This window comes from Mustela lutreola, chromosome 3 (genome assembly GCF_030435805.1).
Source record: "Mustela lutreola isolate mMusLut2 chromosome 3, mMusLut2.pri, whole genome shotgun sequence".
NCBI lineage: Eukaryota > Metazoa > Chordata > Mammalia > Carnivora > Mustelidae > Mustela > Mustela lutreola.
Genome location: NC_081292.1, coordinates 111,853,523 through 111,879,646, shown reverse-complemented (window position 1 = coordinate 111,879,646; position 26,124 = coordinate 111,853,523).

Below are 26,124 nucleotides of genomic sequence, written 5' to 3'. Positions count from 1 at the left end.
CCTTTACTATCCTTTTTAACATCTTAAAAGCTTCAATCATATCTCTGCTCTTCAATGTCTTTTCTTCAGCTATTGTAATCTCAGTTTTTCTAGCTCTCAAAAGTAATATAACCTCCCATTCCATTTATCATTCTGGTCCCGTCAATCCCTTCTGCCTTCTCAATGTCTTTCCGGTGACATTATTCCTTTCCCTACTGAGGGAGATTGTCTCCAATGGTAAGTCACTGAGTGTATTTAATCAGCCACCATTACAGTGTCTGGCTTCCCAAGACATGTTTGTAGCCTATTTCATAAATTTATTGTTCTTAAAAGCAAACCTAATTTCGCAATGAAACTACCCAATCTCCTTTTCATCAAAAACCAGGGTAAAATATGTCTTTGGTGTAAACAATACTGTTCAGCTGCTGTGATCTAATTGGGATTAGTTTACACTGTGGGTTCTCTAAAATCATTTCTCTTGGGCTTCTTATTAGAGTGGCTATTGCTTTGATTCTCTGTTCACTCCCTTTTGTCCTCTATTTCTTCTCTATTTTATCTTTCCTTCACTCTTAGATTGGGTACATTCCTCTAACCTAAAGCAGGCAGCTGTCCACTACCTGTGCATAATAATCTTTGTGCCGTGTTTGTGTGCTTTACCCCTGATCCTTGGAAAGACCTTAGGAGAGAGGCAGCATGGTTACTAATACTCAGAAGATAAAGCTTCTTCAAAGACTGAGTACCTTGCCCAAGATTAGATAGTAGGTGACACAGGAGCCAAAATGAGAGGCCAGATCTTCCCCTTTCTAATTTCCCATTTAAACCAATAATCTGAAAACTGAAGGTATTTTTCACATCCGAGTTGGCCAGAGGGGTATTATAAAGTGCTTGATAAGGTTGAGATTCTCTTTTTGTGACTACAGGAATAGCTAGATTTGCATATATTTGAATAATCATGTCAAAGTCCCCAGTGTTCAAGTACACAAGTTCAAATGTAATGGAACTACAGAGGTCTACATGATTCTCCTAAAATTGCCTTTGGGAGTGTCCAAGAGCATTTCCCAATCCCTGAAATTAAAATAATTCTATTTCTACTTTTTCTATGACCCTCCTTATCACCTTTCTCTTTTTCCTCCTAGGTTTAGTGATAAATGTTATCAATTTATATATTTATATATTTAAACTGAATACTTAGCCAAGATGAAAGTATATGAATTCCAGGGAAGAACTGGAGTAAAATTTATCTTGAATAGAGTGCGGGTTGGGAGGGAATAATAGGAGGAAGATAATGTTCACTATGTTACTTACCAAAGGCTGTGCTGGATGTATGACACACAGATTCTCAGTAGACATGTTCTTTTACAACACTTGTGCTATGAGGTGATATTTTACGTCGTTTCGATGAGAATCGAAAAGAAACTCTGAAGAGTACCTTTTGTTGTTAATAAATTAAAGGGGCGCGATTCACATTTGGGGATGTCTGATTCCGAAGTCAATGTTAGTCACACCCTATTGAGCTAGTTCATGTGACAAAGCATCTCTACATGACATCATCTCAGGGTCTTATAAGCCCTGGCATCTAGATCAGTCAACCAAAGGGTGTCAGATTCCTCCCAGATATGGGATGCTGAAAGGTCAACACATCTTCTTCCTAATCAAGATACTTACAATCTCATTAGAAAAAACAAGAAAAGTGAGTATGAGATGATTAATTAACACTGCAGAATAATTCAATAATGTGCATATTTGGGGACAGGGAACATATAGGAGCTGTCTGTGTCTTCTACTTAAGTTTGCTGTGAAACTAAATCTGCTCAAAAAATAAAGTTTATTAACTGAAAACAAAATCAGAGAGAGCTGAGGGCTCCTTAGAATCCTTACAGTTCTCAGAATAAGATTCCTCCCAGAATCACTAATCCAACCCAATACATCTCTGTGAGGCAGAAAGGGCCACCAAGAACCGGTCTGAGATCTAAGCAATTTTTCACAGCATTTTTGTTGTTTCTCAGCAACTTCCACGTCAGTGGGTTCCCCCGGAGTGTTGCCTCACTCAGCTGGGTGGTATGTGAACCACAAAATGAATTGCAGCAGCATTGCCGGTTGACATCTGCAAAAGGTGTGAAGAAATAGCTTTGAGTTGTCAACAGGTGTGAAAAATCTAGCCATCGGAATATTGCCAATCACTTCTAAATGGACACTTTTTCAGGAAGCGTGTTTCCTTTCTTGTTTCTCACTCTCTCCTATGGCAGGGCTAATGTACAATTGTGGAAGGTGTTTGAAGACGCAAACTCCCTCTGAACCTGTTTATTTCTCTAGCTGAGACTTTGAAGAATAGACCATGAGGAGCCTGGAGAGAAAACTGCTTTTTTTTTTTTTTTTTTTCATGACATCTTCTTTCTGACTCACTGCAGATATTTCTTTCTCACACAAATATATTTTTATATATTGGATCTCACTGAGGACAGACTTCAGGAACGGGCTGTGCTAACAGGACTAAGCTGGGGGCCGTACTGCTCAGTGTTCTACTAACAATTTCAGTGTAATATAAACACAAGTGCTTCTAATGATGTATCAACAAAATTCCAACATTATTTTGAAAAAAATTCTTAATAGTATATGTTTACCTTGACTGGAGCCTGGTTAAGAACCTAGTTTCTCTAATGTTGTCTCATCCCTATGACATATTATATTGAGAAATCCAAATACCAACCCATGACATTCAGGTTGTTTTCATGAATTTAAATTGCTGATCAACTACTCAACACATACCTCAGGGGAAGGCTGTAAGAATCTGTTTGATTACAAAGTGTATGAAATATGGGTCTTTAAGAAACAAACAAAAAAAAATTCATTTCTCAGTTGCAAAAATAGGTCTAAAAAGTCCATGGCAGAATAACCTGTAGGAAAACTTACTGTACCCCTGTCCTATCCTTCTTTCCCAAAATTTAGACCCAAATAAGTAAAGTGAAGTTGTATTGTTTCCCAAATATAAGCTCCACATTTGTATTCTGATTTTTCTGTTTTAAGACGAGGATTAAACATAGCCAAAATTTTTATTTTCTGGACCCATCTCTGCCCTGGGATGAACTTGACCATAGTTGAGACTTCTTGAATACTTCCTGCTTTTATCAAGCTCCACATTCTCTCTCAGTAGACTGCAACTTCAGAGTTGTCCACAGGAACGTGAAGGAGAAAAAAACATCTCTATTGACCACCCTAATGACTTCTGGCTAAGTTGTTTTCAAATTGTTATTAATGGTGTTCAAAATGTGAAAAAGGACTGATAACACTTGTGCATATGGTCGGATATTTGGATCCGTTATTGGAGCCAAAACATCATTCTAAAACACACAGTCTGAGTGTACAATTCACTGCTTTTTTTTTTTTTTTTTTTTCATTAGAAGAGCCTATCCCTCTTTCTGAACCTTGGTATGGTATAGTTCCTGGTTTCTTTTTTTTTTTTTTTAAAGATTTTTTTATTTATTTATTTGACAGACAGAGATCATAAGTAGACAGAGAGGCAGGCAGAGAGAGAGGAGGAAGCAGGCTCCCCGCTGAGCAGAGAGCCCGATGTGGGGCTCGATCCCAGGACCCTGGGATCATGACCTGAGCCGAAGGCAGAGGCTTTAACCCACTGAGCCACCCAGGCGCCCCAGTTCCTGGTTTCATTTAGTATCTTCAATATCTTGCTGAGCCTTGCCTCAAATTCTGTTCTTTGTATGCCAATTTCTACATGCTCTGTTATCTACAGATTCCTGCACAGTTTCATACCTGGAGAGTCTGCCTTTGTATTCCCCATTTCCAAACCCTGGTCAGCCCCATTCTGGATATATGCTTTCAGTTCCAATGCCTGGATGATATCTGATTTTCTGAAACATTTCCATCTCTTTCCTCCCAGTTCTTTAGCTGTGGTCTTTGATCATTGACTCTACAGTCATTTAGTTTATGAATTCCTTAAGAATAGGGACACATTCTTATTTGTTTCTGTACTTCCAACCCCTACAATAGTGCCTAACCCAATCGAGGTTTGGATAAATATTTCCAGAATGATTGTGTTAATAAATGAATGAGCAAAGAAGCAGTTCATCTGTAGAAAATGGGTATTATGTGAGTGTATCCAGGGACATCCTTTTGCAAAAGTGAAATAGCAACTACCTCCTTTATTTACATTGTGTGGTTTTAATAGTCTTGGTAAAAGTTCATCTTCATGAAAGTTATCTCTTAATGGACCTGCTACAATAATCATTCCTTTATATAAGTGCATTGGTTTCACTAGCTAAACTGCACCAAATAAATGGTAGGTCAATGCTATAGTTAAGGAAAGAACAGTGAACCATGGCTCAGGTAACAGAGCAAACCAACTTTGCATGTGTCCACTAACAATACTTATTACAGTAGTATAATAATAATAATGACAAAACAACATCTGAAAGGGTTTAAAGACAATGAGAAGAAAATTGACAGCTGTTGTTACAAAGTTAATGTCAAGGTAGTTAGCTTCACTTATGCTGCCAGAAAATATCAGACCTGAGAAACAGTCTTTTATATCTGAAATACTAAAAAGCAAAGGGACTCAAAATACAGGGTCCTGCACCCAGGTGAGGTGGGAAGCTGGCCCTAACTTGGGATCTTTCAAGAATAGCCCAAGTCCAAAACCATAAGAGACTCTTAATCTCACAAAACAAACTGAGGGTTGCCAGGGACGGGGCGGGTAGGTAGAGAGTGGTGGGGTTATGGACATTGGGGAGGGTATGTGCTATGGTGAGTGCTGTGAAGTATGTAAACCTGGTGATTCACAGACCTGTACCCCTGGGGCTAATAATACATTATATGTTTATAAAAAAATATAAAAAAAAAGAATAGCCCAAGTCCATAAAATAGACCTCAGATGAACTTGGCCAACATATAGATGACAAAGAATCTATCCATCTACCTATCAATCTATATCTGTGTATCATCTATCCCATTGTTTGTGGATAAGAAATTTTCCCACAAGAAAATGAAATGTCTGGTACTGTGCATGATAATGGGGTTGGATTTATTTTACATTAGTAAAAGTCAAGAACACAATAGAGGGGACGCCTGGGCGGCTCAGTTGGTTAAGCAGTTGCCTTCGGCTCAGGTCATGATCCCAGCATCCTGGGATTGAGTCCCACATCGGGCTCCTTGCTCAGCGGGGAGCCTGCTTCTCCCTCTGCCTCTGCCTGCCATTCTGTCTGCCTGTGCTCGCTCTCTCCCCCTCTCTCTCTCTCTGATAAATAAATTTTAAAAAAATTAAAAAAAAAAAAAGAACACAATAGATATGGATCCAAGATCCATGAAACTCTTGGGGTTCTAACGAAGCAAATTCAAAACTTTTCTATAGGGATAATTTCACAATTCAGGGCACATAGGACTTAAAGAGTAAATAAACCAAGTACAACCAAAAAATGAGCTCTGAAAACAATTGTAGTCCTCTTAAGGAGATAAATAACAATAAGGGAGTGTCAGAAGATTCAAAAGACAAAAATATGATGCCCCAAGGACTATAGATAAGGGAACGTTATTTGACATTCCAAATGTTTGAAATCCAGATATATGGGATCATGTAGATACCAGTAGAATTTTTCCTAACAGAGAAACTTGATGTAAAATTGAAGAAAATGAAGTCAGTATGATAAATATCATGCCATAACTGTTTACAGAATTCTTGTATTATCAGAGGTCCATTTGATTTGAGGAGCATTGAGGTTTGTGTTTCAAGAGGACATGACTTTGAAGATCTGAAAGTTTTTAGAGCAAATCACCTACTAATGAATGACTTCAAAGATATTTTAAAATATTTTAAAATATTAACTACATAATGTTGGATCCAGTAAAAAACTGTTGTGCCCATATTCATGTCCTGAATGGGACCATTGGTTGGTTCTGGCTTCAGTCTGATTCTTCATGTATACTTTACTCAGACTACCAGGTTTGTATTGATTAATTTCCACGTGGTTGAGGGATAACTGAGCCCCTAGCCTCTCTGACCTAATGGCTCCAGGGTCTCTGTTCTCTTTGCTTTGTTGTTCTCTGCCAGGTATTATGTATGTGGGGTGGGAAAAGGGAATTTATAAACACCTTTTGCTTAAAGTCACTACTTTAAACAGATCTTTTTAAAAAAATATTTATTTATTTATTTGACAGAGAAAGAAAGTGAGAGGAGGCACACAAGCAGGGGGAGTGGAAGAGGGATAAACAGGTTTCCTGATGAGCAGAAAGCCCAATGCAGGGCTCAATCCCAGGACCCTGGGATTATGACCTAAGCCACCCATGTCCCCTTAAAATCATTTCTTAAAATAAATCCATGTTCCACAAAAAGTGAATATCAAAACACAAATAAATATATATTGTTTTTCTGTTAACAATAGCCAGTAGTTCAGAAACAGCATTTTGTGTGATCTCAAATACCTGCAATAATTTAGATAACACATCATTTTTATCTTACTGTCTTTTACACTGATCCCAGGCACCTTTTATTTTGAAACAGTCAAATAGTTGCCTTATGCTAACATTTTTGAAGAAAATTAGATCAATATTGACCTAAAACCTAAAAATAAGAGATGGATTGAAAGTCTATTAAAGTAACATTCTTTTTGTAGAATAGAATCCCTTAATATGAATAATAAATATTGCAAATAAAATAAAGTCACACACCTGTACCCCTGGGGATAAAAATATATGTTTATTAAAAATAAAAAATTAATTAAAAAAAATAAAGTACTGATAATTCTTTTGAAAAGTTTGTACTGTTTGACACAAATTTTTAAAATCATTATTATTATGCCCTAAGAGGAAACTATTTCATTGTTCCCAGTTATTATTTTTTTTTTAAGCTGATAAAAGTCTTAGTACAGATCCTAGAGACTAGAACCAAATAGACTTAGATATGAACTTTGTGGAGGCTGCTCAAGCTGCTTCTTTATTTCTGTGTCCAGACCTGAGAATGGGTTTCTACTTCTCTCTGTAGGCATCATAGTTGTTCAAGGAGAAGGAAACTCACACAAAAGGGACCTCATTTCCCAAAGATAAGAAGTCTAGAAGACTTGCATGCCACACACTTCACAATTGCTATTTATTGCATTTAGTCTTGAGGATATTTTTTTTCTTGCACTGTAACCAGCCATGTTATGTTAGTGTGTTTTTTGTTTTGCATATGTTTTTTGTTTCTTTGGAAACCTTCCAGAGATTATTTTGTTCAGAATTTTTTGTACAAAGGGAAATTACACCATTTATAACATTAAGAATCAGAAATGTTTATGTGATATGTGTGAATTCTCTAGACAGTATTTTATATAACTGTTTCATTTTGATTTAGCACCTTGACTCATTTTTCCCTCATTATTTTTTATTATAGAGGATAAAAGCCCAGCTAAGGGAAGATCAAAAGCTAATTAAAAGTAATCAAAAACTTTTCTCTCTAACATTTATTCCTGACAGCACTTTTGGCTCATATCATTTGTAGCATTTTTAAAATCAATGTTTAGAAAATTATTACCCTGATCCTGATTCAGGGTTTAATGATTTCCTTATAGATGTTGTTAGATGGGAGTTTATGTGTGTTACTGAAGGCAAGCTAATACAATTAACAACTGCCATGTACTGAATATTTATTCTATATCACGAAGCACCGGGTATGTTAAATCTATAGTTTACCTTAACCCTCACTTTAAGTAAAAACATCCCCGTTCTACAGGAGCTGTTTACAGTTTGTATTACTAATTGTATGAACTCAACAAGATATTGAACCAGGCACTGTGCTAGATTTTAGGAGTTTAAATAAAAATAAGTTGAATTCCTCTCTTAAAGTTCTCAATGTAACAACAAGCTTAGTTAGTCATTTCTATATTTTGATTCAATTTACATTAATAATTCTTTATTGTAATGGTTTTAAACTATGTGAGCATGAATCTCAGCTCGGAAAAAAACTCATCCCTGTGCCCCCACAATACACTTGCCTGTAACTAATACAATTGTAAGTACAGTGTCAGGAGACTTGGGGACCTCTAGAATGCCATCTGGGCACCCTCAGGGTCAAGGATGGCTAGAAAGAACCTCTCTGAGAATGAGTTGAACCTGTCACATTTCTTGGGGAAGATGAAGGAGTCTTCTCTTTGAAGGCACATGGTGCTGCCTTTAGGACCTCCATAAGATGCCTTTACTTCCTTCTGTGCCCACCCCAGGACAGGTCAGTGTCCCATTATCACTCATTTATATCATAATTTGCCTCCTTTGGGCTCTCCTGCTCCCATCCCCCCCCCATTCATTATCTAAATTGCTCCTAGAGTGATTTTCATGCAAATCTGATCTTGCCTATTCCTTAAAACGTAGGCACAAGGCACAAAGCACAAGGGGTGCCTGGGTGGCACAGTCAGTTAAGCTTCAAGACTCTTGGTTTTGGCTCAGGTCACAATCTTCGGGTTCTGAGATCATCCCTGTGGGGCACGGAGTCTGCTTGGGATTTTCTCCCTCTACCTCTGCCCCTCCCTGTCCTCCTCTCTCGCTCTAGAAACAAACAAATAAAAAATCATGTCCCAGGTTCTAGATGTCTTCTATTGTGAATATAAGCATGGATATAACCATGCTTATGAATATAACCATGGCTTGCACAGGGTTCACTATGGGGACAGCTCTTAGCTCTCACCCAGTTTCTACCCTCATTGCTTCACCCATGCCAGCTCTCAAATGCACTATGCCTTTTTCTGAAAATTTTTACAGATATTGATTGCATCCTTTCTTTTAGGATAATCCTTGATATATATGTCGAACTCCAAATAACTCTTAGTGAGACTTTGGGTGTGGTTCAGACATTACCTCTCCGACCTTTCTAGAGAACTACGGTTCCTATTCTCGAGCTGTTTGCTTCCAGGCTAGACCTTCTAACACTGTGTTGTAATCATCCCTGGATCTGTAAACTGGAGCTGCTTTTGATTATGAACTACGCCCAATGATGCTGATATTCTAGTCATGTATTCCAGTGCCTGGCATCTAAGAAGAACACGATAAATATTTATTTAATGAGTTGATATAAACAAAGGCACTCTATCTGAAGAAAAATGCAGATGTTTACTTTAGCTCCTAAGTATGCTACTCCATGCTAACTTCCAGGAAGTAACACCTGATCTCACTCTCTTTTTTTTTTAAGACTTTGTTTATTTATTTATTTATTTATTTATTTGACAGAGAGAGAAAGAGAACAAGCAGGCAGAGATGCAAGCAGAGAGGAGGGGGGAAGTAGACTCCCTGCAGAGCAGGGAGCTGGATGGACTTGGGGCTTGATCCCAGGACCCTGAGATCATGACCCAAGCTGAAAGCAGAAGCTTAACCCACTGAGCCACCCAGGTGCCCCTCTCATTTCTTAAGTGAATTTTTAGTGATAAGAATTCCAAACACCGGGGCGCCTGGGTGACTCAGTGGGTTAAGCCTCTGCTTTCGGCTCCGGTCATGGTCTCAGGGTCCTGGGATCAAGCTCCGCATCGGGATCTCTGCTCGGCAGGGAGCCTGCTTCCCCCTCTCTCTCTGCCTGCCTCTCTGTCTACTTGTGATCTTTCTCTCTGTCAAATAAATAAATAAAAGTCTTAAAAAAAAAAAAAAAAAGAATTCCAAACACCTGGGGGCACCAGGGTGGCTCAGTGGTTTAAAGCCTCTGCTTTGGCTCAGGTCATGATTTCAGGGTTGTGGGATCGAGCCCCGCATCGGGCTCTCTGCTCAACAGGGAGTCTGCTTCCCCCCACCTCTCTGCCTACTTGAGATCTCTCTATATATCAAATGAATAAATAAAAATCTTAAAAAAAAAAATTACAAACACCTCTAAAGCTGTGCTTGGATCAGATGGCCTTCTGATGAGACTCAGGATAACCATCTATTACACTTCAAAGAAAGGCTCTTTGCCCTAAAGAAGCTACATAAATAAACATTAATGATATGATTCTATTTAATTAAAGTTTAAAAACTAATCTATGGGCATTGAGGTCAGACTAGTGGCTATATTTGGAGGACATTGGTATCTGGTAAGGGGTTTGAGAGCTTTCTAGAATATTGAAATGTTCTCTAATTTGATCTAGATCGCAAGTATACAGATGTAAACATATGTGAAAATGCATCAAACTTCCAAGGAAGTACTCTTACTACTATAACTATTAGTAATAATTTTTATAAGTAAGCCTGGCTCTAGGACTTTCAGTATTATGTACATCAGCAGGGTCGTCATTCTGAGTCAGCACTAAAAGAGGGCCATGGTTCGTTAGTCAGCTTTAAGAAGACTTGAAACTCATTTTTGCAAAATTTCAGGGGTTTTAAGGACTCAGTGAAATTGAGCCATGACTCTCACCCTATTAATTTTTATAGATGGCATGACAGTTTAAAACCGCCTCTGCATACCAAATTCTTAGGTATGCCTCCCCTCAAGAGGATGGCCTAACTTCCCTCCACTTAAGTGTGGGTTGAACTTAGTCACTCTCTTCTTTGAATAGAAAACAGCCAGTGAAAAATGAAACAGTGAAATTTTGGAAACCAGTTAGTAAGAAGGCACTGAGGCTTCTTTTTCACTCTCTCTGGGTTCATTCCCTGTGAAGAAAGCCCGTGGCTCTGATGGGATAGGCCTTACGGAGAGGGCCGTGTGGTGAGAAACTGGGACGTCCACAGCAGCTTGTGAGAAACTAGAGCAATCTTCCAACACCTGTGTGAATGAGCCTGGAAATAGATTCTTCAGCCCAGGTCCAGCCTTCAAGATGTCTGCAGCCCTGGCCTATATCTCAACCATCACCTCATGAGAGAGCCTGAGCCAGAACCATGCAGCTAAGCCACTCTAAGATCCTTGACTCCAGAAACTCTATACAATAATTAGTATCCATTGTTTTTAGCTACTAGATTGTGATAGCATTTGTCACACAGCCATAAATAACTAATACTTAATGGGAAACCAAGGCCCAGACAGATTAAGTTGTTTGTGTGGGATCACACATGGATATTGGCATAATCAAGGTTTGATCCAGATTTGACTCTTGAATTGCCTAACTCCTAGAGCTGTTGTGAATCTAAGAAGAGATATTTTTGTAAAACATTTAGAACAGTTTTGACACATGATAAGTCGTCAACAATGTTAGATTTTCACTTATTATTATTCTTCACACTTGATTTTTACCAAGTGTAATACAGTACAAAATGCATGTTGGAGTTTGTATCTTCACCTTAACTCAATTATTATTAAGTATTATCTTTTTTTGTCATTGTTATTATTTTCAAAAAGCATGGATAAGAGATCTTCTATCCATAATGTTCAAAAGCTAAGACTATTCAATTTTTATAAGTACTAATTGAAAACATAAAGCACTTCTGGCAGAGAAGCCTGCTGATGCTCAAAAGCTTCAAGAAGCCTTGACAGTCTCAGAGGAACAAGAACGGGTGCCATAGTTGGAAGGCAGATAGGACCTTGAGTGGTAAAGAAACAAGGCTTGAAGAAGTTCTCAAAAAAATCTGTCCTGCTCTTTATAATGGAAATTGTGAAGAACTTGAAGGATAGGGTTCTTGAGTATTGCTATTTAGCAGTTATAAAAATAGACTAAAGGATTGGCTAACCCTTGGGGACATTAGATATATGGCACTTTCATTTCTTTTACATGCTCTAATTTGTCATTGAAGCATTCATATTTTGTCATATTTAATTTTGGGGTAGAAGTTTGGGGGTGGATATCTGATTATTTCACCATGGGAGAGCATGTACACAGTGGTGTGCATGTGAATTTTATAAACCTTGTTTCAGTCTGCAGATCATTTCTTTGCTTTTTTGGTTTTTTGAGCTCTCATTGACATATAACAGTGTATTAGTTTCATGTGTATGACAGTGATTCAATATTTGTATACATTGAGAAATAATCACCATAATAAATCTGGTTAACATCTGTCACCACAGATATTTAGAAAAAAAAATTTCTTATGATAAGAACACACACACACATACACATATTACATGTCTTTATCCATTCATAATTCAGTAGACACTTGGGCTGCTTCTGTATCTGGGCTATTATAAATAATGCTACAATAAACATAAGAATGCATGTGTCCCTTTGAATTAGTGTTTTTGTCTTCTTTGACTAAACACCCAGTAATGGAATTACTGGATTATAAGGTAGCTCTATTTTTAACTTTTTGAAGAACCTCCATACTGTTTTCCAGACTGGCTGCACCAGTGTGCATTCCTACCAAGAGTATAAGAGTGTTTCTTTTTCTCCACATCCTCACCAACACCTGTTGTTTCTTGTGTTGTTGATTTTAGCCATTCTGATGACTATGAGGTATTATTTCATTATAGTTTTGATTTGCATTTTCCTGATGATAAGTGATGATGAGCATCTTTTCATATGTCTGTTGACCATCTGGATATTTTCTATGGAGAAATGTCTGTTCTTATCTTCTGCCCATTTCTAATTAGATTGTTTGTTGGGTACTGAGTTTGTTGTTGTTGTTTTAAGTAACATCTATGCCCAGCATGGGGATCAAGTTCATGACCCTAAGATCAAGATTTGCATGCTTTACCAATTGAGCTGCCAGGTACCCCTTTGGATGTTGAGTTTTATAAATGCATTACATATTTTGGATCCTAAACCTTTATCAGATATGTCATTTGTAAATACCCTCTCCCATTCTGTAAGTTGCCTTTCAGTTTTGTTGATTACTTCCTTCACTGTGCAGAAGCTTTTTATTTTGATATAGTCAAAATGGTTTATTTTTGCTTTTGTTTCCCTTCCCTGAGAGTATGTATCTAGAAAAAAGTTGTTAGAGCCAATGTCAGAGAAGTCACTGCCTGTGCTCTCCTCTGGGACTTTTATGGTTTCAGGTCTCACCTTTAAGTATTCAACCCATTTTGAATTTATTTTTGTATATGAGTGTAAGAAATTCATCTAGTTTCATTCTTTTGAATGTTGCTATCCCATTTTCCCAACCCTGTTTGTTGAAGAGACTGTCTTTATCTCCATTAGATATTCTTTCTTGCTTTGTTAAAGGGTAATTGACCATAGAGTTGTGGGTTCGTTTCTGGGTTTTCTATTCTGTTCCATTGTTCTATGTGTTTGTTTTTGTGCCAGTACCATACTGTTTTGATTACTACAGCTTTGTAACATTACTGGAAGTCTGGAATTGTGAAGCTTCCAGGCTTGCTTTTCTTTGTCAAGGTTGCTTCAGTTATTCAGGGTCTTTTGTGTTTCCATACAAATATTAGGATTGTTTGTGCTAGTTCTGTGAAGAGTGTTTTTCTTCTTCTCATTTTTTTAAATCAGATTGATTGTTTTTGGTTTTCGGTTTTTCTTTTGAGTTGTTTGAGTTTTCTGTTTTTTTTTTTTTTTTAATTGTTTGAGTTGTTTATATATTTTGGATACTAACCTCTTATGAAGTATATGGTTACAAATATCTTCCCTCATTCCGTAGGTTGCTTTTTTGTTTTTGTTTTTTTGTTTTTGTTTTTGTTTTATGTTTTCCTTCACAGTGCAGGGCTTTTTATTTTAATGTAATCCCACTTGTTTATTTTTACTTTTGTTGCCTTTGCCTTAGTTGTCAGATTCATCAAAATCATCACCAAAACCACTGTCAAGAATTTTATTGCCTGTGTTGCCTGGGTGGCTGAGTGGGTTAAAGCTCCTGCCTTCAGGTCAGGTCATGATCTCAGGGTCCTGGGATGGAGCCCTGCATCGGGGTCTCTACTCGTTAGGGAGCCTGCTTCCTCCTACCCCTCTGCCTGCTTGTGATCTCTGTCAAATAAATAAATAAAATCTTAAAAAAAAAATTCATTGCCTACATTTCTTCTAGGTGTTTTATAGTTTCAAGTCTCACATTCAGGTCTTTAATCCATTTTGAGTTAAATTTTTGTGAATGGTGTAAGATGATCCTCAAAAAATTTAATGCAGAAGTATGCCTGGGAGTGCTTACATAGCTCAGTCCGTTAAGCATCCACTCTTGGTTTTGATTCAGGTCATGATTCCAGGGTCCTGAGATCCATTCCCAATCCTTGAGTCAGACTCCATACACAGCATGAAGTCTGCTTGTCCCTCTTCTTCCTCTTGCCCAACCCTTCTCAAATAAATAAATCAATAAATCATTCAAAAAGAAATATTACTTTCTGTGTGAAATCACAGGTCTGCTTCTACCTCCAATGTTTAGTGAGTCAACAAAGAGACTGAAAGTTGAAAATTACTGATTGAGATACAACAAACTTCTTTTGCATTCCAGATAGATCCAATTGGAAATTCAGTCCAGAAGAGGAGATGTCAGGAAGGGAGTAGGAAAGGAAGGAAATAGGGAAAGAAGGGGGAAGATTAGAGAAAAAAAGGAAGGGAAGGGGAGGGGAGGGGAGGGGAGGGGAGAGAAGAGGATGAAAGGGAGGGAATTTTAAAAAATTAAAATTTTTAAATTTTAATTAAAATTAAAATTTTAATTTTAAAGGGGAGGGGATTTTTAAAAAAGTATTTTACAGTGTGTGGTAGTAACACAGGCCTCCATTGTAGAACCTCATTGAGAACACCATTTAACATAAAATAGGTAGTCATTTTAGAAATTTCTATTATATGTTACCCAAATTAAAATGTGCTCTTGGAAACTTCCCCAAACTATCTGTAGCCCATATACAAACACAGCTTCCTTCTCTATATGATGTTAAAGTAGTATAAGTATCAAAATACTGTTGTGCTTCTCTCATATACACACAAGGTAGTCCTGTCATCTAGTACGCAGAGGACATACAAAGCTGTCTAGGGATAAGTAGGGATTCTTACCACACCCAAAGATTAGCATCTTATATCAGAGAAAGAATTTATCAGAGAAAATTTTAAAATCCTGTCACTCCATGTAATTTTCTTTTTGGGAATGCTAATTTTTTAATGGTTTGTCTTAATATATACTCTTGGATGAGATGTTCTGTTCTCTTGAATCTAACATAAATACACTCCAAACAATTTCTTGAATGTTAGTGTTGTGAAGCATTTCACAAAGGTCACATCTTTAGGCATCTCTGAGGCTAAGGGAAATGCCACAGAACAAACTGTTAATATTTTCCTTCAATTGGCAAATTATTTGTATCCTGAATATATAAAAATTTTTAATGAACTAGGAGGCTAAAGGCAAACACAAAAGGAAGAAAAATGGGAAGAAAGTTGAATAGTTCAATAGGAAATTTACAAAAGAAATTACTGAAGTGGCAAATAAATATTTTAAAAAGAGTTCAACATTATTAGTTATCAGTGAAAAGCAAATTAAAATCCCATGATATGCCATTACACATCCAGTAGAAATAGCTGACTTCTCAAAACAACTGAAACTACCACGTGTTTGTGATGCACACAGAGAAATAGAAACTCTCATAAGTTGTCAATGGGAGAGTAAATGGGAAGAGTCCCTTTTGAAATTGCCTTGCAGCATTTCCTAAAATTAAATACACACATACCCTTGACTAGCAGTTTCCTTCCTAAGTCCGTATAGAACAGAACTGTGTAACAATGTCACCTGAGCTAAGTGGAGACTTTCCAGGGCAACCCTATTTGTGAGTAGCTAAAAATTGAAAATATTTCAAATGTTCATCAACAGTATAAATATCCATTACAAATAAAATACTATATACAATGAAAATGAATGCACTGCTATGTGCATTAACATTGATATCATACATGTCATATCTTGTGGCAGAAGTTAAGTACTAAAGAAGACAGTTGCCCCAAATTCTAATTTGTAGAAATCTCAAAAACATGAAGAACTAATCTGGAGTAGTAAAAGTCAGAACTGTGATTAAATCTGAGTTGTTGGGGAGGGTACAAGACTGTTAATTCTGCTTTTATCTGGATGCACGTTACAGGACTGTGTTCATTGTGTGATAGCTCATCTAGCTGTACACATGTGATTTGTGTACTTTCTATACTTCAAACAATAAAACAATAGACAATGATAATACAGCAGTAGGGACTACTATTTTTTTTTAAACATTTATGTATTATTTGAGAGAGAGGGTATGCACACCCACTGGTCCTAGGGAGGGGGAAAGAGCAGAAAGAGAGGATCTATGGAGCAGACTCCCACTGAGCTGAGCACAGAGCCTGTCCTGAGGCTAGGTCTCAAGACCCATGAGATCAGGGCCCATGAGATCACCACCTGAACTGAAACCAAGAGCTGGACACTCAACTGAGTGAGCCACTCAGGCACCCTGTAGAGACTACTATTTTTCAGTGCCCCATATCTTTCCATTATAATAAATAAAATATGGCAGTTAATTCTTACAATATTTTTTCTGGATACATATTATTATTATTCCTTTTTGAAAGAAAAGGAGGTTTTGAATGTTTGAGAGGGGGATGCGAACATCTAGAATCACCCAGAGCTGGAAATTAACAGGATCAGAATTCTCACCTAGGTCCATCTGAATCCAAAGTATATAATTTTTCCTACCTAATTTCAGTAGACAGGAATTTAGCTTCTACTTCATCCTGTAGTGCTTCTATATTAATAAAAGATCCATTTATATACTATATAAAATATTATATCCTTTTCCCTACTGTAATCAAGAAAAATTGCCCCTGTTTTTTTGTTTTATTCTGTTTTGTGTTTTGTTTTGTTTTAGTGTGTGTGTGTGTGTGTGTGTGTGTGTGTGTTTATGAAAGGTATTATAGAGCAGCAGAGAATAATAGAAGAGTTTTGGGGTAGCAGTGTCCTTTTTTACAGAGGCCTCCTTTCTTCTCACCTGCCAACTGGCCTCTTGCACATCTGACCTTACTAATCGGTGGGAACTTTTATCCTTTAGAGATAAGTAAGATTGCCTCACCTACTGACTCAGCCCCCTTGGATGCATGCTTAGGCCACTGCCTGCTCAGCTCATTTTTTCTGCTTCTTCTTGTCCTTCCTTTTTGGACATTGGCCCTATGTTCTGCAGTTTAGTTCCTCTACCTTCTCACAGTCATCCCAGCCCCTGGGAATAGTCCTGAGGGGATTCTGTGCGAGTATTAGTCACACTCATTGTGAAGACTCACATGTTGGAAGAAGTTGGCTGTTAGAAATAAAAACTAAGATACCTGATGAAATAAATCCATGAAGAAACCTGGAGATGAAATTGGTGAACAGTCTCAAAGAAGCAGTTGTCCTTATTTAAGTCAGCATTCAGTAGGCTAATATTCCCCCTCGAGATTGATATCTGGTTCCTGAGCTTCTGTGCAACAGGTGCAGAGTAGTGAACTCTGCCTGCTTATTGTACACATGACCTTGAGAAGATAACTCAGGTTTTTGAATCTCAATTTCCTCATTTATGAAATGGGAATAAAAATATCTAACTCATAACTCTGTAATGATTTAATTTAATGAGGTAAATGTTTTGTGACTTACAAAAAACTAAAAATATAGAGGCTTACTTAATATTATTTAGTTTTTTTAAATTTTATATATTTATTTGTCAGAGAGAGAGAGTACAAGCAGGGGGAGCAGCAGACAGAGGGAGAAGCAGGCTCCCTGTTGAGCAAAGAATCTCATGTGGGACTCCATCCCAGAAGCCTGGGATCATGCATGACCTGAGCTGAAAGCAGCTGCTTAACCCACTAAGCCACCCAGGTGTCCTATTATTCAGTTTTTAAAATCTACTCCACATCCCTGAAATTTTGGGATATAATGATACATTTTAAGTACCCTTTGTATCCTTTTTTCCCCCTTTATTATTCTTTAAAAAAATACCTTAGAGTATTTTGTGTATCTATGAATTAATTACCATGATCTAGCAAACAAAATTGATTGCACTATTTCCTATGCAATAGGTTACAATGATGTACATCAACTACATTAACAGTAAACATTTTCTTTAAAAGAGCTTTGCAAAAATGGCAGTATTCTTTGTGCTTCACCTAGAGTACTAATTAAAATATGCATTATCTCTTAAACTTTGAAAATGATCAGATTATTTTATGAATGTTAAAATTGTCAGTTGAGTTCCAGTTAAGGGTTAAGTAAGACATAGAATAATACTAGGATTATTATTATACCTGCCATTCATACTGTGTTTACAGTGCACTCTATGGGCGTTCTTAGTCCTCAAAACAAGCCTGTGAGGTGCTTTTTAATATTTCCATTTTACACGTAAAGAATTATGGAAATCTTTATAGGGAAATTTAGGGACTGGGTAGGTACTAAGAGACAGAGCTGGGAATTATATCTGAGTGACTCAAATCCTCAAATCCAAATAACACAGGTTATCCTCTGTTACAAATCTCAGCAGGATAGAATCTGAGGTTCACCTTGTGTTTACACAGTGTCATAATAACTGGTTGGGAAATTAGTTATATAATGAATTAGTAGGTTATTAAATGTTCGTGTGAACACACCATATTTTCGACAGATTTCATATTTTACTTAATTGAAAGTGGGTTTAAATTTATTTTCTAACAATCAATTTGTTTCAACAGATTGTGCAAAGGAAGAAATAATCAAACTACTTATTTGACTTAGATATAGCAATAATACTATATTTGATTTGAAATAGAACTCACATCTTCCAAAATTAGTGCAGTAGTTTTCTCATAAAACACAGAAAAAATATATATGCACATGGCTCACTGTGGCTCTCTCTGTGTCTACTGTCTATCTGCTCATCCACGCATCTCTCCACCTGTCCAGGAGCTTTTTCTCCCAAGTGATTTTGGGCATTTTTCACTTCTTTATCGCGTATTTTATTGATTTTTAACTGAATTACTAGAGCTTATTGTTTTTGCTAACAATTATCACAATTTGAGGTTTAGTCTTTTCTAGGACTTCTAAAACATTAGTTAATGTTACATCAATCATCTGGAGAGCTTGTTAAAATGCAGCTTCTCATTCAGTAGATGTCGGGTGGGGCCCAAGATTCTGCATTTCTAATAAGGCTCTGTACACTGTCTAGCTGCTGGTCCTTAGTTAACACTTTGAGAGGCAAGGGTCTGTGCATATCTATTAAGTAGCAGATGGATTCAATCAAAAGAACTTGAGTTGTTATTGGGAAATCTGGCTTATCTTAACTCCTATAGGAATTAACTACATGAGTTAATCAAATCACAGATTCTCTAGGTTTTGATTTCTTTAAGGTTAGATGCGGTTGTATGATTGATTCCATGATTGTGCCTATCGTGGCCACTTTCTCTGCCTCTAGCATGAAATTATAATATTAAGTAGAACACTACTACAGGTTACACTAACTTCCTGAGTACTTGGCATGTGCTAAGCATTGCATTCAAAACTAAGCTTTTATTATTTCATTTTTATCTTCACTACAATTCACCTGATGGTTACTAGAGGGAAAGTCATTGGGGGGATGGCTGAAATAGGTGAAGGGGATTGACGAGCACACTTATCATGATGAAAATGAAGTCAACAAAATAAATACTATAGCCTCCTTTATAGATAGAGGTAGTGAAGATTATAGGATAAATAAATTTTCTAAGGCCACAGGGTGATTGGTGCCAGAACAAAAATTTCATTTTCAAAATTTATACTTTTCTCTTTAAATTTTTATTTTGTATCATTTTCTGGTGTATTTTGTAAGGATGTCATTGTATAAGCATATGTATTTGAACTTAGTGACACATATTTATTTGTTAACATCTTGTCCAATATTTTATTAATGAAGAAAAGCTGAAATTCATGAAAAATTTAATTTTCAAACTTTAATTTTGTCTGTATAATGAAACAGGGACAAAAATAATTAAACATTATTATATTGAATATTATATCTCCCTTAGCACTTTAGCTTACATTTTATTTCTCCCTTTTGTTTTTACTTTTTTATGGTAATGCATTCTCATGATTCAATATTCAAAGTACATTAAAGGATATATGATAAAAGTATTTCTCCCAGTGCTGTCTGTGAGCCACTGGATTGTCCTCCCCAGAGGCAACCAATATTTGACTTGTAAATTCTTCCTAGATGTTTTAAGCTTTATATAAGCAAAGCTTTTTTTTTTTCCTCTCATTTATTCTTTTTTTTTTTTTAATTTTCCACATGAGGACCTAGGGGTTAAACCTAGATCTCTCTGAATCAAAAGCCCAAGCTTTCAAACCCTCTTCTCTATTATCAATACATGGTTTTGGTGTATATATTTTATTACAAAAGCAAAATATGTAGGTCCAAAGAGTGTCCCTGACTTAACCCCCATTATTTCCTTAGAACCTGGGTTGCAGGGAGCCACAGACCTGCCAGAGCCAGAGAGCAGGCAGGCTGCATCCATCTTCCATTAGTGACACTTCCCATGGCCAAACTCTCTATGTCCACATGGCTACCAGAGTCTACAACAGTAGATGCTGCAAAACTCAAGGTTATGATGTGATTCTCCCATCTCCCACATGATACAGGTACCTAACCTTGAGTGTTATGATTCAACAGTCCACACCATCAAGGTTATACCAAACCTTGAGAAATCTTTTTATCATAAAAGTTAAGAATATGGTTCTCAACTCACTGAAAAATACCAATGTTTTCTAAACCAAACAACCACAAAAATATCCAATTAGTTCTATTACCAATAAATACATAAAATGTCATTGCAATGGTGCTAATTTATTTTTCACATCAATATTAAAGACACTCAGTGAATACATTTAAGCAGGTTGACTTGAGCCAAAATGATCAACAATATAACTCAGTAACACATGGAAACATGCACCAGATAAGGTTGAGTGAAGAAGCAAATAAATTGATTTTTCCAGCTTCTGGGGCTGGTCCTTGGGTGACTTTGTTCAGACCTTCATCTGGGAAGTTGGATAGTCCTCACTATCCAAGGGTCTAATTTGTACAGCTTTTATTTTTCCAAATGTATTTCCACAAAATAGCTATGTAATGCTGGGGAATATTTCTAATGACCACCTCTCGATGATCATATTGTTACCATCTATAATGTGCAGTGGTTGAATGAAATATCTGTAATTGGTTTTGAAGGGACTGGATAGTTTACTCTTTGGTACTTAGATATAGGGCTTAGGAAAAAATCTAGAGATGGGTGTCCTTTACCTGATAGTAAAATACCCTGAAAGGAGAAAGACTATGTCTCCACAAAACAAAACAAAACAACAACCACAAACAAACAAACAAAAAAGCAAACAAAAAAAACCCAGCTGATAATTTTTAAAACCAATCAATTCAAATACTTTTATGTGCCTATAGCACAAAATCAAAGTTTGATTCATACTCTCATTCCAGGCCCAATGACCTTTAGTTATTTTTTTAAACAAAAAATGCCTACAAATTCACTGACAATCAAATCCAGAATTTTATTACTCATTTCAAAATTCTTCTCAATATAGCACTATTATAGACAGCAGCACCAGACATAGATTGTAAAGTCCAAGAGAACAAAGGCAAAACCAAATTGACTTTTAAAACTCTGCAGATATAACTCCATCTGGAAAGCTATCACATACAACTGTCCAAGTGGAAAAAAAAAAAAAAGGACTAAGAACTCACAGCTCATGTAAGATAAAAAGAATTTCTTTCTCCATCATAAGATGCTGCAATTGCATTTTGCTATTTCCCCCCAATGTCAGAACAGTGTGATACAATATTGGCGACGTGTGTGCTAGCAGAGTGGAAAAAACCTAAATCTTACACCCGGGAACCAGATGCTGACAACCCTTTTTGGCAGATGGACTGTGATTCTCTCTCCTGTGAAATCAAACACTTCAATTAAAATGGCTCTTTGATTTTGGGGCAGTGATAAAAGAAAAGAAAGCTACATGAGAAACAGATAGAAAAGTTAAAACAAAAAAAAATGAGCAGAAGGAAAAGAAGATAAAGACAGGTCAGAAAAATATATCAGGAATAAATGTGAAAGATGGGAAAGTGGGATAGGAGAAATGTAGGCTGACGACTATTTGAGCAGGAGCAATGCTGAAGCACCAGTGATATTTGATAAAAGTCAGGCTATGAAATGTGACGTTTATTTACTCTTTATCATAAACAGATTTCTCATTTTACTAGCTGCTTGAAGTCCAGTCAGTTGGTATTATACATTAGGAGTTTTAATTTTAGAACAACAACAACAAAAAAAACCCACTTTTATTTTATAGATTTACTGTGTGGTTCCTTCAGTTATTCAAAAACAGGATTTAAGCACCTCAAATGTGCCAACGACTGTGGTAGGATTCATAACAGGTCAGTTTTCCAGTGAGCACGTGTGTGTGTGTGTGTGTGTGTGTGTGCACATGTGCACGTGTGCACGTTCCCATGCACAGGCATCTGAAGAGCATCATGGGATCAACGTATCTGTCTTAATTTTCTGGGTCCACTAGTCATTCTCAGTGCTGCATGTGTCCCCTCAAAAGAAGTATTCGTTCTATGCTTTCACGGCTACGAGCTCCCAAGTTAAGATAATTGACCAGCTTTCTGGATAAATGCCAAAGAACAATTTAGCCAGAATCCGGTTCCTCATGTGATAGTATGCTGGGTCATTCTACTTGTGAACTTGATTATTCTGGGAAGTAAACAAAATAAATACTGCAATATATACTATAAACTATGAATTAAATGCAACAAAATAAATACTGTCATATAATATATTATTACTATAATAATACATTTCTGGAGGTTCCTTTCCTGTATGATTTCTTTTATTTCAAGAGTTGGAGTTGATTGAAAGTAAACTGAGGTTAAGTGAAGCAACTGTCATCATGTTCTCAAGATCCTCATTAGTGGTGGCAAGAGACAGACAGTGTGGTGTCAGTGGGTTACAGTTGATCTTCACTCTCCCCTTTTCCACCGCCAGCTCTCCATGCCAATGACCATCCCTGCTGGTGAACAGTTATTGATCTCAGAGTCAACATTAGGCACATGGCTGCAAACCCCCAAAGATCCACACCTGTCATAGACTTCTTTATCAGGCTCTCTCCTGATTTCAGTACATCTGTTCTGTCTGCAGCTCTGACTTGTTCATCGGCATAAGGGATGGGTAATGATTTTGCTGCCCTTCTTGGCCTTTTCTTCCCCAGATCCTCCCAAATTATCTAAGGTCTAATTCCCTATTTCATGGGAATCGAGGCAGTTCGGCTTCTCTGCATTAACCCTGATGAATACAGAGAGAATGTCTTCATTTTGTGTGATTTGAGATAAGACAAAAATCAGTCAAAGTTCGATTAGATATTTCTTTAGAGACTGGAAGGTTGTGGCCATGGTTGAAGAGACCACATTTGTATTCCTCTATATTTGTTTATATTTAAAAGGAGAAAACACTGTTCTTCTTAGCAGGGCAATGCTGCTTCCTGACCCCCCCCCCAACATTGCTACCCACCAGCTGTGGCTCTGCTGTTCCTGTGCCTGTCCTTTGCACACTAAGGGGAAGATGTGGATGAGTAATTTAATAAACTGCTTGGAGTGGGCCTCAATGCCTCAAAGTCATGTTTGCATCATGCCGCTGGTTGCTTATGTGCCTTCTAGGGAATGTCAGTTTAGTTAATTGAAGGACTTTTATTTTGCTCAGGGGACAAGCAATTTGAGGACAGAGCTAAAATGCTAAGACAGCAGAGGATATTGGAAATACTGTTTTAGAAAAAAATGGACTAAAAAGAAAGGAAGAGCCAATGCTAAAAAAGAAATATAGAGAAAGAACAGAGATGTCTAATAGAGAGTTTTATTATTAAGTTGCTTATAGTATTCCCATAAGATATAAACTCTTATTTTCATATGGAAGCCAATAAAATCTACATTGCTCACTTTTTGTAGTATAAATTTATTTTACCAATGTGACATTTGCAATAAGCACAATAAGCACAATGATGCGTAAACAGTTCTCGTGGGCTTACCCATCCACTGCTCTATCACAGGGGATATAGTGTTGACCAAGAGAACCACACTCCCTCCCTACCAACCCCATAGTCATCAAGAGCAACTCACACAGTCCGAGTATGAGATGCCATTATTAAAGGAAACAGGGAAGGAGATCAAAGGAACACACACAGTCCCACTGAGAAATGAGCCTGAACTCATCACAGCTAGGCATTCCATGGATTGTGCTCTTCATTTATTGATAAGGAACTTGACAGGAGTCAGGGAGCAGGTAGCCAACCACCTATGTAACAACAGGAGCTGTTTGGCCTGTGACACCCCGTGCTGAAAAGAATAACATCCAGGGTTTGGAAGTCAGTTTGTATGGTAGTGTGCATGCCTGTGAAGTATCAGCTCTGAACCTTGCCGCTGTCTCTGCTGATCTAGCTCTAGCTTGTTGGTAAAGGTGGAAGAGAGGTAGTCATGGGTGTCATTCAGCACAACAGTCTTGTCTCTCCTCTAGAGGTCTTTGCTAAGTAATTACTTATTTGGGTAGTTAGGTTAGAGAAATGAAGGATGAACCATTGCTAGCACCCAACTAAATTATAAAATCACTAGACATTTTATATGATAAAATGGTCAAAATCAAGCTTAGGATCGGAACAGACATATCCTGTCCTACTTTTAGCACTTCGAATGCAAAATTTCCAAAGACTGACATGAAGACATTAATGCTGGAAGGAGCTCTCAGAACAATTTCAAAGTAGTTACTTAAGTCCAAGTCAAAGAGATACACTGTACTGTTGTCTAACTGTGCAATGACCCATCTAGTAAGTGATTATAAAAATCCTCTCTATTAAACACTGGAATATGGCGTGGGTGCTACTTAGACCAATGACATAAGAGTACATTTAAACTAATTTTCCCTAATATCACATATTAATTTAGACGACATAGGAGCTGTAACAGCATTCTGTTTTGTGAAGACATGCACCTCATGTAACTTGTCAAGTAAATGAACATTTAAAATGCTCTGAAAAGCCCTATTTGAGTAGCAAATACCCAGTCCTTAATTTGAAATCTTTTTTTACCTGGAGAATAATTTTTAAATGTCTTTAAACAAGATCTCCAGTGTCTTATTCCTGTTCTTTATCTCTTTGTCTCTCAGTAATTCTCTCTCTCTCACACATACACATTCTTGTAGTTTATTAATCAAATTTATTAATCCTTTTGTTCCTATATTGAGAAGTATCTAACACACCTAATACATGTTGTTTTCACTAGATTCCTTGGAAATATGAGTTAAAATATAAGTGGCAATTCTTTAAATCCATTTTGCTATAGGTAACTTTTTGGCCCAAACTGCATAAAACAATTCTCACAGTTTTCTGTGGGAGACAACTGGTCATCCTAAGAAATAATGTGAGAAGGTTCTTTCTCTATAAAAGGATTTCTTTCTAATGTGAGAGGTCATTCTAAGAAATAATAAAATCTGGGGAAATATACAGAGAATAGTAATTCATCCTAGGCTTGAGAAGTGGGGTTGGACACTTTTTATAACAATTCTAATTGTAAGCACAAGTTCCTGATTATCTGATACTATGGAAACAGTGATGGATGCTATTAAAGTTGTGCTGTGATTATCAATTATATTTTCATATCGAGGACCTCTGGCTTATCCACACCCTGAGAGAGTAGTTTCACTGCAGGAGTCTCAGAAGTAAGGTGAAGCATTAAGTCAGGAATGTCTTAGTTATCCATACTAATTGGTCTGAAAATGACAGTTATGTAGAAATCTTAGGGTCAGAGATCTGCATTATTTACTGGTGGAACAAGCTTTCAATTCTTTAAGTAGAATGAAAAAATAAACATTTGCTGCATGAATTGTTTGCAGAAAAGGTGAGATAAATTCATAAATAAATCTATTACAGAGCCTGACTGAAAACTAATGGTCTACTTTACACATTAGAACTTAAAATGCAACACTCCATAATGGGAAAGACATTCTTAATCTCTTCACTGTTATTTAATTTAACATGTTGGGCAACAGGTTCATTAATCATTTCATATTAATATTCAAGTGAGAGAGGAGATGCTGAGACACGTTCTATTCCAAATAGCAATCCCATTTGGCTGGGTGTTGTCTTAGGCATGATGGGGAGGAAACAGGAAGGAAGATTAACTTTCCCATACACCTATTTCTGCTTCATTACTCTGAAACTCTCTTCTGAACCATTAGGAAAACTTACCCAGAATAAAGCCAGTCTTGACATCTGCCCAGTCCTAATAAATAAAACCTCTTTTATTTAAGAGTTTATGTTTGTTTATTCAAAACATAATCACACTTATAAATCATGGCAAAGGAAGCACGGTCATTAATTTCACCCTAG